A 12,665-nucleotide genomic window follows, 5' to 3' on the forward strand; every position below is an offset into this window, starting at 1 on the left:
ATCTGGTTTGCCAGGCTTGGTTTGGATTCTGACCTCAGCTTTACTTGACTGCACCAGTTCCATTAGGATGTCGTAAACCTCAGCCACTTGGTACCTCACTGGCCTTACACCGGTAATGCGGCTCTCCCAGCAAGTATCACTTAGCAGCTTCACAGTCAGATTTGTAGCACTGTCCGTGAGGATTTTCCACCTGATAGTTGATGCTGAAAACACGATGTATACTTTGCAGTATTTCGAAGAGAAATATTGAATCTAAAGATGATGATGCTGCATCTGACACAACCAGGCTGAGGGAATGGCATCCACAAGGCCTGAAGAAAACTCTTGGATTCAGCGTAAGGATACTTGCCTTGACGCCACTGTTTCTTCCCTCCTTGTTCACACTGTTGTTGTACCCTTGACTGTAACAGTCCTGAAGCTTCATTTTATTCTCACTCAAATCGTTCATAAAGAGTTTTATTAGGCCTTTTCCAGTAGAATCATCCACAGACCAGAAACAGATAAAGTGTTCCTTTACTTGGATACAACCATCCTCGTCGTCAACAAATCTTACTATAAAAGACACTGTTTCACTGTGACTAAATGTTGGGAGTGTAGTCCATTATTAGAGCACAGTATTTTGCTTTGCTGAGCCGCATCAGTATGTTATCAAGCAGTTTCCGTGCCATAAGGCCAATCAATTCATTTTGAATTGTTTTGCTGCAGTAATGGTTCACAGTTTCCTTACAAACTACTTGATGAAGGTATTCACTCATGATATTACCTTATTTCCCAAGAAGCTCTACCAAACTGAGGAAATTACCATTATGTTTAGTGAACAATTTATCTGACGAGCCCCAGAAAGCCAAATTATTCTTTGCAAAGAAGAGGGTAATTGAGAGCCACGCTCCAGCACATTCCTCCGAAGCTGGGTTTCTGCATCAATAATGTGCTGGTTTTCTGTGTCTATGCATTTATTTAGCTTGAGCATGGACTTGACTTCCATCCATTTGGAGTAGGCCGTAAAATGTCTGGGAACTTTTAATGTTGCTTCAGAGCATCAGCTAAGTTTTGCCAGTAATAGTATCAGGAAAGCGCAAGCAACGATTTGGGATTCTTGTCAAATATTTTGAAACAAAAAACAACACTTTGTCACTTGATTTCAAGTAAACTAGCCAATGCCAATTCAGTTTCTCACCATTCTCAAGCACTCTTTCGCAGTGTGACTTTGAAAAGTGTCACTTCTGCTCATTTACTGGAAACATCATATCCTCGATTTTGCCCAGCCCATTCAAAATTGTACAATCAATAGCAGCAGAGTTTAGGATCACCGGCCAGAAACCAGGATCTGATGTATCAATTTGTGGTATGCAATTTTCCTTACTGCTGTTTCTGTCATCATGCAAGGCTGATTCTTCTTTATCATTTCCCTCCTTTTCATGTAAACCAGATTTTTTGTCATTACTCTCCTTTTCATGTGAGCCACATTCTTCACCATCATCACTTTCCTTTACTGCTGCAGAAAAAAAAAGGACGATTCTCCATCACTTTCCTCACATTTCCATTCCTCATCTTCAGGTAAACCTGCTAATTCCTTAGTAACAGGACTTCCATCATTTACGCTTTGCTCCTCAATTTCTTCTGCACTGAGACAATCGCTACTGCCTAAAGCCAGGTCTATGTTGTTCTATTTCAGATATTTTCCCACTGAATTTGCCCTTTGCTGAAAACTAGATTGCAATTGAGCTTTTCGCTTCCTATACTGAGCTCCTCAAGGCTTCTTAGGGGGCATCTTTAATTTTCTACAGGCAAAAACAGCGAGCATTAGGGAAAGCAAAAGACTATATTCTGCAGTATTATAAAGTCATCAAACATTACATGTTAAGTATGGGAAAAAAATAACAGTATTTCTTTTATATTGTTGCATAGATAAGGGTTTGATAGATATCTCTGGCATCTCATTAAATGTCCTTTATTAGTTGCTGTTTACACTTTTCAAGTCTTAAAACACAAGTAAATTTTCACAATTACACAATAAAATAAGGTTCATAATATCGCAGCTGTGCTCTCCTTTCACTTCAGTTAGTTCTTATTTCTCCCTGACTGATTGGCGACATCCCACCCCTTATATACCCGCGGGGCACAGCTGACAACATTCTTGGAGGTTCAAGGAAAATGTAGTTCTCAGAAAGACTGGAAGGTTCCACGAGATACTACAAAGTCCAGAATATTCTAGGAGGTTAGTGAAAAAATGAATCCACATATGGAATACCTGAAACATTTTACTTCAAACGTTCTATTTTCCCTTTTGCCGCTAACAACGAAAACAGCACCCTGAACCCGGCACCCCCCAAGCCCAGCAGCCCAAGTGGTTGCCTGCCCCTAAATCTGGCCCTGGACCTATTGGTCCATAACACATCCGATGAATAAAGAGGATTATCTTAAATATTAATGGCAATCTACACAACAATATTTAATAATTATTTATAGGACAGTTCCTGCCCTAATTTGAGGGAGACACAGTGAAGTGGAATGATGCTGGTGATGAAGTGGCATTGTGCCAGAGCCATCCAAGTGGCACAAAACAAGAAGGCACAGGGGAGGCTACAAGCAAGTGATGTGCACACTGAAGACTGACTTCTTCTAATGCTATCCTAACTGCTCTGTATGGACATTGCTCTGATGTATATGTGTGGAAGAGACAAGGAGGAGAGGCACCCACATGCTCTTCTCCCCACAACAGAACAGAGTAGAATTTATTCTTAGATATCTAATGATATACAACACAGCTCCTGCCTGGGTATTTTAAACTGGTCATTGCTGAGCATTTGGCTTGGATGCTGAATGGGATTACTCAGTTGTTATGTACTATTAGTTACAAATAGTAGTTTAATATGCATAATGTTATCTTGAATTAGTCTGTGCAACCTTAATTCAGCCCCCTTGTTCACATGCATTATAATGCAGTCTAATCACATGATTACATACTATTTTTCCCCAAGACCACTGCCTCACTCTGTGCACAGGATGAACCTGCTCTGGGGACAAATTGTCTGTTTTCCGTAGGATGCCTGTCTCACTTGTTGCAGAAGTTGGAAGACATGTAGTGAATGAGATAGAGGTCTAAGGGAAGAGAAAGGATTGCCTCATGGTTAATGCAGTTGAATGCCTTGGAGAATTGGAGAGCTTGACTTGCAACCTTAAGAATGTTCTTTTAATATAGAAATTGCAAACAAAAAACAGTTTTTTCTTAAAAAGGCGAAGTGACAAAACAAATTCCATCATGTGACATCATATCCACATCCACATGGTTTGTCAGCAGGGTTGGAACCTTTAGATCCACAGACCTCTACCGCTTGAGCTAATGGAGGAACTGATAGGATGACAACCTACTATTGCTATATGACAGATTTCAGAGTAACAGCCGTGTTAGTCTGTATTCGCAAAAAGAAAAGGAGTACTTGTGGCACCTTAGAGACTAACCAATTTATTTGAGCATGAGCTTTCGTGAGCTACAGCTCACTTCATCGGATGCATACCGTGGAAACTGCAGCAGACTTTATATACACACAGAGAATATGAAACAATACCTCCTCCCAGCCCACTGTCCTGCTGGTAATAGCTTATCTAAAGTGATCATCAAGTTGGGCCATTTCCAGCACAAATCCAGGTTTTCTCACCCTCCGCCCCCCCCCCCCCCCACACACACACACAAACTCACTCTCCTGCTGGTAATAGCCCATCGAAAGCTCATGCTCAAATAAATTGGTTAGTCTCTAAGGTGCCACAAGTACTCCTTTTCTTATTGCTATATGGACCATCACTAGAGAGAGATAAGACACACTTTGCCAGTGTGTTGCAAATATTTGCTGACAGCAGGATAATGGTGACAGTCAGGAATCTCAGGTTCGATTTCAGGCTTTGGAGAGGAAAGTGTTCTGTTTGGTCACAGACAGTTCTGCATGTTCCTCCCCCAACCTTGACCCCTTTTGCCCCTTCCCTATCCATCTTGTCTCTGTCCAAGTCTGCTCTCTTCCCCACCCCTGGCTCTTCATCCCAGGCCCAATCTCCTTGCTCAAATTGTCCTTGTCTCCTAGTTTGCCCCTTCAGGCTTTCAGTCCATGTCCAGTCTCCCCACAATTCTCAATTCAAGTCAGTCACCCCTGCCAGCTCCTCATCATATCTTCCTCCCCTCCGCCTGCCACTCCCATTTTTACACTACGCAATAGCTTCCAGTGCCAGTCTTCCTCCCAGGGTTCCAGTTCTAATCTCAGTCTCCCCGCTCCCATGCTCCTTGTCCCAGTTTCCCCTGACACTATCTTTTTGCAGTCAGTCAAGTTATTCCCCCACAACCTGGCTCCTGGTTAGATCTCTTTTTCCTCCTTTTCCTGCCTCCCTTTTTCCCCACCCCACTTAGTTCCCAGTACCAGTCTAAAAATTAATGGTAGCTTAGATACAAATGATGATGACTTTATCACATTTATAATGTGCAAACAGAAAAAAAGTCCAGACCAGTAATATAGATACTTGGTGCTCCAAAAGTGTCAATTTCACAAATCTGAAAACAACTTTCAGCCAAATCACGTGGGTGGAAGAATTTCATCAGAAAAATGTGAATGATAATTAGGAATTATTCAACAGAAATTTACTAGATGCCTGCTGGTCTGGCTCTTGTCCCCTCTGTATTCAGGTCAGGCAGATTCCTCCTCAGTGCTGCCTGGGCATCAGCAGGAGTGTCACTGACCACACAAGAGAGAGGTTCCCTGCTCTCAGCTCTGATATCCAACCTCCCATCCCAAAGCAACTGGGACAGCAATTACAAGGAAAGTCTGGCTTTGCCCCTGTAGCACTGGTCTGGTGCATGCTCAGTTGCTCTGTGCGGCTGGTGCAAATACAGTCCAGTCAGCACTAGGAGCTGTGAAAGAATAAAGCATGCTCAGTCACACTGTGGGGACTGCGCACGTGCAGTCTGGTTTATACTAGGAGTTAATGCCCAGTGAGAATGAAATGTTTTGGACTGTTACATTCAAAGATCTCAGAAGTCTCTACTGAGCATGTGCAAATGGAGATTTTTCAAAAGTTTATATCTTAGCCAAATTCAAGCAGTTTTTCACAGGATCAGAGGGATGGGATGTCTATCCTACTTTAGCACAAAAAAAGTTATCAGGAGCTAAAGAGCTCAATTAAGATACTGGCCACACCTGGAGGATGTGCCAGCCCCAGTTACTGATGAATCCCATCTCGGGAAGGAGCTGGGGGCTACTGTAAAGAGAAGAAGTTTGCAGCAAAAAGGGTCTGCAGTAGAGAGAGGGAAGGAACTCTGCAGTCACCTTCTGGGATCAGAGCATGGAAAGAGCCCAGAGAGGCAGTTGAGGGCCCAGCATGTGATGAAAGATCAAGCCTGAGGATGACAGAAGGGGGTTTAAATTCATACTTTTACACTGGGGTTTATAGGAGGATTCCAGGGGAGAGCCCTTTGAGTCCTAGCCCCGCAAGAAGGGTGAGTTTACAGAGGCTTTAGAGAGGCCTGCTGATAGGCTCAGATAGAAGGAAGCCCTAGAAGTTAGCAGGGAGTGGGTCTGAATATAGACAGACCTTGCTTGCTAACTACAGGGTCCCTGGGCTAGAATCCAGAGGAGAGGGAGGGTCTGAGTTCCCCTACTAGCTACTGGGGAAGGTGGTGGGAAAGCTCCCCTGAAAGAACAGGATAAGGATAATAAAACCCTGAGAGAAGGGTGTGGACAATGGGGCCCAGCGTCAGAGACAGAAAATCTGACATAAGGGCATTGGACATTCTGCTAATCTGGAAGTGATGGATTTAAATGCAATAGGGCTGGAAGGCTGAGTTGCGAGAGTAGCAGCAGCTCAGGTCTGGTCTACACTACAGACCTATATTGGTACAATCACATCACTCAAGGATGTGGAAAATCCACCCCCCGGAATGACGTAGTTATACTGACCTAACCCGCTGTGAAGACAGAGCTTCTCCAGCTGACATAACTAATCCATCTCCCTGAGGGGCGGCAGCTATGCCAATGGGAGAGCTTTCTCCTGTCCGTGTAGAGTGCCTTCATTAAAGCACTGCAGCAGCGCCAATGCAGTGTTTGAAGTGTAGACTTGCCCTCAGTCTTTTCTAGTGCCCTTGGTCAACAGTTGCTCCAGTCCTTTGGTGTTCTATCATGCCCATCTCCAAGGAGGGGCTCTTGTGATGAGTCCACTCTTCCACAAACAGCAAAAGACACATCCTTGACACAAAGGCCACCCCATGGTCCAAAGTATGGAGCTTCTCAAATAAAAGGTCACCCAAATTTTTAACATGTCCTAAACAACATGCTTTTCCCTGTCCTCATTCTGGAAATTGCTAATCCATTTCAGTTAAAACTTTCCAAAATATTCAGCCTAAGGTGGACACCCAGAGAATTTCAGGCCCAGTGGTTAAAGTTTGCCAAAGCGGTAAAACTGAAAATAAAGTCTTATAATGGAAGTGTCAAGCAACCTTAATAATAGGCTTACTAGCCACACCTATAATATAATTTCCCACTCATCGGCGTTTAATAGCACTACGTAGAGCTATGTTCAGTCCTGACCTACAAGATACTTGGGTACTCTACTTTTAAGACTCTTATAATAATTACCTAACTATATACTCCGCTGACTCTTCAGCTCTAGTAACTTCCTAGTGTCAAATCAAAAGGCATACTAATAATCACACGCAAAAAAGAGTAAAGGATGTGGAACGCTCCTTTCTACTGATTCTGAGAACATACATTTGAAGTTCTATCACTGCTACATGAATCTTTAGGAAGGAGGAACTAGTGATATTACAGCTACAGTTCAGGTGAAGATAGATAATAAACCAAGTCAGTTCTGATGGCTAAGACGACTGATTATACTTTTAATGAGCCTAGAAGGGGGAAAAGTAACCTGAATACCATGAAACCAAAACCAGCACAGTTGACTGTAAGGCTGAGTGCTATATACGCACACAGAGATTTCAGTAAAACAGAACACATCAAAATAATAGCCTGCATTCCAGAGTAGCCCCAGAACACACTAATATGACTTCATTCCTCAAGAAAAAATGTTTCAGAAATTTTGACTGAATCATGGTGGTCAAAAGAACAAACCTTTAACTCCTGTATGTCATGCCTACAACTCTTTCATTTCATATTTCGGTTTACACCAATTAGGCCTTTAAGATACAAAAAATTCCCAAAAAAAGAATGCTTGGTTTCTGAAACAATAGTAGTATACCAGCACATTAAAAACATGTCACCAACTAACAAAGAAGCACAGAATTCAGCAGTGTCAAATGTTGTCTCTTGTCCTATACTTAGACTGTAAGCGAATTGGGGCAGGGACTATCTTTTTGTTCTATGTTTGTACAGTACCTAGCACAACGGGGTCCTGGCCCATGACTTGTGCTCTGATGCGCTGTGGTAGTACAAATAAATAATGATAATAATAATAATAAGTCATCTCATAAGGGGACTGGTAGTCAGGAGATCTTGGTTACCAACTCTGCCAGAGACTCATTAGGTCATTAAGTAAATAACCTGTGGCTGATTTTCAGAGGTGCTGAGCATCACAATTCCAGCTGAAGTTAAAGGGAAATGTGAATACTCAGTTCCTCTGGAAACAGGGAACCAACACCTGACTCTCACAATCAACATTTTTTTTAAACAAATGGGGAAAATGAAACTTCTGTCTTTGTAAAGTGCTTTTAAATGCTTGACAAAATGTGTTATTTTCACACACAATAAAATTTCATTACATGACTGTTCAGCTTCAAAGTAGCTTCATCAAAAAAAAAATCCATAAACTCTCAGTAAAAACAGGAACTTTAAATTAAGGTTTAATTAGAGAAATTGTGACATTTCTACCTCTATTCTCACTGAAGCTTACAAATTAATGGGTATAAAGAGTAGTCATAACAGAAAATACATTTCTTATCAAAATGACAATGAGCTACAAAACAGAGGCAATTACTAGCCCAACCGTGTATGTTTTCTTGCATTGTTCAACTATTCTTCAGCAAATAATCTCACAAAAAGTAACATAACTAAGTAAGCAGCATAAAATGCTCACAACAAATCCCCCAAACACATTCAATTTATCAGGTTTTAAGGTTTCATAAATTCAAAATTTAGTTAAGGTTATAAGAAAGTTTTGCTAAGGTTCAAACATTTTGAGACAGAATGCGGACCCAGTTTCAAACAAATCTAGTACGATTTATGGATTTGCACAGAAAATGAAAATAAAACCTAAAGCTTTGCACACAATACCCAGAGAAAAGTCTGCAAATTTTGACTTGAGTTTTGCTCTGAATTCTCAAAGTGAAACAAGGGCTATAGACCCAAGAGAACAGTACTTCGAAAATGTGTTTGCATGAAACTCTGAGAACTGAAACCTCAGAATTTCCCACAGCTCTGATTATGAGGCATTTCTTCAGAATCTGAGGAAGACTGACTCAGTGTTAAAATTTTAAACTGCAACATACACAACATATTTCCAGTTATTATTATTTGATAACAGCGTCATAGCACCACTGAGGTTTAGCCCAGCCCCCATGGCGGGGTGGGAGGCAGAGCAGAGGGGTGTGTCTGGGTCAAATTTGAGTGAGTGGCATTGCAAACCCCATGCACCAGTGGCCAGGTCACAATGCTGAGAGTGGGGAGCCCAGCCCAGCCAGCCTGCGGGACAGGAGCCAGCTCAACTGGGACCTATTCTGGCTTTCTTGTGGTTTCTTTATTTCCTCCAATGTCTCACAACTCCCCTGAGGTCACAACCCACAGTTTGGGGAACGCTAATTTAGAGAGCTATAAGAAGGTGTTCGTTAGTATTTGTACAGTGCTATGAAGAGTTACAGAAGCATTTGCTAATGGGCAGCACAAAGTCACTGAAGAGCTCATTTTAAGTGTACTGTTGCAATCTGGAAACAAAATAACATTTAGAAATAAATATAGCTGTCTGTAGGAAAAAAGTACCATAAAACTTTGTGACACTGCATCTCATTTGAAGATCTCAATTAAATTATGGTTTCATGTTGCTGGGGGGTGGGGACGGGTGGGAGGGAATCAATTCACCAAAGACCCATCCGTTTACTCCATTGTTACTACTGAATTAAAGTGGGTTCTGTGCGAGTCCCAGGGGTCTGCCTGCATGGAGTCAATTGCAGGAACAAGATCTATGTTTTGATCACCTCTTCCATGCAGCTAAGACCACATTTATTTGAAATAAAAACCCTTTAGCAGTTAGAAGAGTTTCTGTGGTTTCCTGGGCTCTTTACCAGTCTGTATAATCAAAAGATTTATAAAACTGTGCTTACTAAAATTAATCTTAAAAATCAATAAATAAATAAATGTGGGTGTAATACCACAAAGGAAAATATGCCCATAAATGGATCACACAGTAATGACTGTTATAAGAACATTACAGGATATGCATCAGCACAGAGAAAAAAAGGTCGACTCAAAATACATTAAATTATTCTCTTATTTTCTCAGACTTCAGCCAAGTGATGGAAGAAGCTTCCTGCTGAAATTGCTAAAATGCAATAAATGCTTACAGTGAATAAGAGCTTCATTCAGGTTCTATGACTGGTGCTAGACATTCACATTTTACAGACAGATTTAGATAGCTCCCTTCTCTTCATTGATAAGTTTTTTTCTTCCCTCTGAGAGCCTCTCAGCATTTCGGGAGTTGTGTGTTTGAGATTTAAGACATTTAATGAAACTAATTAACACTATACAAAATCTGTTTGGAAGCTAGTCCCACACCTTTCACACTGAGAATACACACCTAAAAACATTGAAAAGGATGTAAACTGGTGTCAGATGCACCAATGCATTCTTACACCTGATTTCCAGAGGAAAAGAAAAAACATGGCTTTATCTGTCCTTTTATTTTCTTCTGACAGCCATATACAGGTGAGTGGGTCCTCAGGAACTGGCATCAGGAAGATCCTTTCACAAACTGTCCATCAAAACAGGGTTGGGCTTAACCTGCAATATTCATATCTGGATTTTGAAATCCTCCTTCTCTTCCCCTCTTCTACAAAGTTCAGTGATGTTCAGAATTAGGAATGAAACAAGGGAATCAGAAAATGCTGCTTGCCCAGGGTCGTGGGTAAAGCAAATAACTGGAGGGGAATTTTCTTGAAACACAGGAATCCTGGGGCCTCAGGGTCATAGTCTTTGACCCACTTCTAGTCAAGTATGTCATGGCTGCTAAGGCAATGTTGTAGTGTCATGGCTGCTAAGGCAACGGGAACTCACCTGCACACCCAGAGGTGAATTCTCTGGGTGAGGGCAGGAGATACCCAACCTCTCCTCTTCATTGCACCCATCCATCTCTGTGACAAAGTTTTGGAGTGCAAGGGGAAACAAAAGCCCTGGAGTTCAATGTAAGCAATGCTACAGAAGTAGCAAAGGTGCATTTTGTTTGACTTTAGGCCTTATGCACAGAGGGGAGTACAGACCATTCATGGGGCGTGAAAGAAGGGATAGAAAAGAGGACTGCACAGAGGAAAGAAACAGAGGAGGGTGGAAAAGGTTGAATGATGCCCGGGTCTGCCCTCTGTGTTCCTTCAGCTGTCGATAGAGCAGCATGCAACTCCTTGAAAGTCATTCATTTTTGGCCCTCTTTCCAGATGCAGCGAAAAGCTGGTCACATGAGCAGTTCACATGTACAGGACAAGGTGGGTAGAAAGTTGGCTGGTGGGTAGAAAGTTGGCTAGATTGCCGGGCTCAACGGGTAGTGATCAATGACTCCATGTCTAGTTGGCAGCCAGTGTCAAGTGGAGTGCCCCAGGGGTTGGTCCTGGGGCCGGTTTTGTTCAATATCTTCATAAATGATCTGGAGGATGGTGTGGATTGCACTCTCAACAAATTTGCGGATGATACTAAACTGGGAGGAGCGGTAGATACGCTGGAGGGCAGGGATAGGATACAGAGGGACCTAGACAAATTGGAGGATTGGGCCAAAAGAAATCTGATGAGGTTCAATAAGGATAAGTGCAGGGTCCTGCACTTAGGACAGAAGAACCCAATGCACAGCTACAGACTAGGGACCGAATGGTTAGGCAGCAGTTGTGTGGAAAAGGACCTAGGGGTGACAGTGGACGAGAAGCTGGATATGAGTCAACAGTGTGCCCTTGTTGCCAAGAAGGCCAATGGCATTTTGGGATGTATAAGTAGGGGCATAGCGAGCAGATCGAGGGACGTGATCGTCCCCCTCTATTTGACATTGGTGAGGCCTCATCTGGAGTACTGTGTCCAGTTTTGGGCCCCACACTACAAGAAGGATGTGGATAAATTGGAAAGAGTCCAGCGAAGGGCAACAAAAATGATTAGGGGTCTGGAACACATGACTTATGAGGAGAGGCTGAGGGAACTGGGATTGTTTAGTCTGCAGAAGAGAAGAATGAGGGGGGATTTGATAGCTGCTTTCAACTACCTGAGAGGTGGTTCCAGAGAGGATGGTTCTAGACTATTCTCAGTGGTAGAAGAGGACAGGACAAGGAGTAATGGTCTCAAGTTGCAGTGGGGGAGGTTTAGGTTGGATATTAGGAAAAACTTTTTCACTAGGAGGGTGGTGAAACACTGGAATACGTTACCTAGGGAGGTGGTAGAATCTCCTTCCTTAGAAGTTTTTAAGGTCAGGCTTGACAAAGCCCTGGCTGGGATGATTTAATTGGGGCTTGGTCCTGCTTTGAGCAGGGGGTTGGACTAGATGACCTCCTGAGGTCTCTTCCAACCCTGATATTCTATGGTTCTATGACTATAGGCTCAGGCAGCAGCCCACAGGCCCAGGATTCTCTCCCCCATTCCCATAGTACTCATTTAAGGAACAAAAAGATGTATGTCCTGGCCGCCTGGAGCCACCAAAGGATATCCTACCAAGCATCCTCCGCTGAAGAGGGAAACAGAGGCATAAGATAAGGCAGCAAAGAAAATAGTGAAAGAGAAGATATGGAAAAGAAAAGAGAACAGAGGCAGAGAAGGGGAAGCACGTGAAAACTGGCAGGAAAAAGGAGGGCAAATACTTGTTTTAATTAAAGGGAGATAGTAAATATCACTCACATTATAAAGCCACCATTATACCAATGTTGGCAATCTCAGCAGTGATTACAAGGATTAAATGGACATAGAAAGCGAATTATGCTCTCACCCCATGGCTTAACCTACACTGGCCATTTTAGGAAAATCTGCCATGTTTGCCAAAACAATGAGAGATCTGTTGACAGAGCATGTTTAAAGCCTTTAAAATAAATGAAGAAAGATGAGGCAAGGAAGTGATGGCAAGGTGGTGGCGTACTGTATCTCAATAGTTCAATAAACTCAATTCATGAGCAAAAAACTTGAATGTTAAGGAGATATTAAATCTATAGACACTGCATCCAAATATATACACCCATGGTGTGTGGGGCGGAAGGAAAAGTCTCCAGAGAAATGTTGGCCTCAGCAGTTTGCATATTTGCCGTCTGTTTTCATCCGCAAAGTTGCTTATTAGTCCCAAGAAATTTCACATACACACAAAGTCCTCCTGTTTTCTACATATAGATCTACATAATCTCCTATGAGGCTACAGAAATTTGTGACCAAAATTCTCTCTCTCGGGTTTTTATAAACCTCTATCATTTTGATAACCTGGGGAAAAAGTCACATTCCTGCTAAGACAGGACA

At 42.4% G+C, this 12,665-nt stretch overlaps 1 protein-coding gene across 4 annotated transcripts in view; it reads right to left on the minus strand.

Annotated features, from left to right (window-relative positions):
- The window catches only part of DYM (dymeclin), a 389,895-nt gene that overhangs the window by 170,633 nt on the left and 206,597 nt on the right, over positions 1-12,665 (minus strand). The gene's annotated exons all lie outside the window — the stretch shown is intronic.

This window comes from Lepidochelys kempii, chromosome 5 (genome assembly GCF_965140285.1).
Source record: "Lepidochelys kempii isolate rLepKem1 chromosome 5, rLepKem1.hap1, whole genome shotgun sequence".
Taxonomy (NCBI): Eukaryota; Metazoa; Chordata; order Testudines; family Cheloniidae; genus Lepidochelys; species Lepidochelys kempii.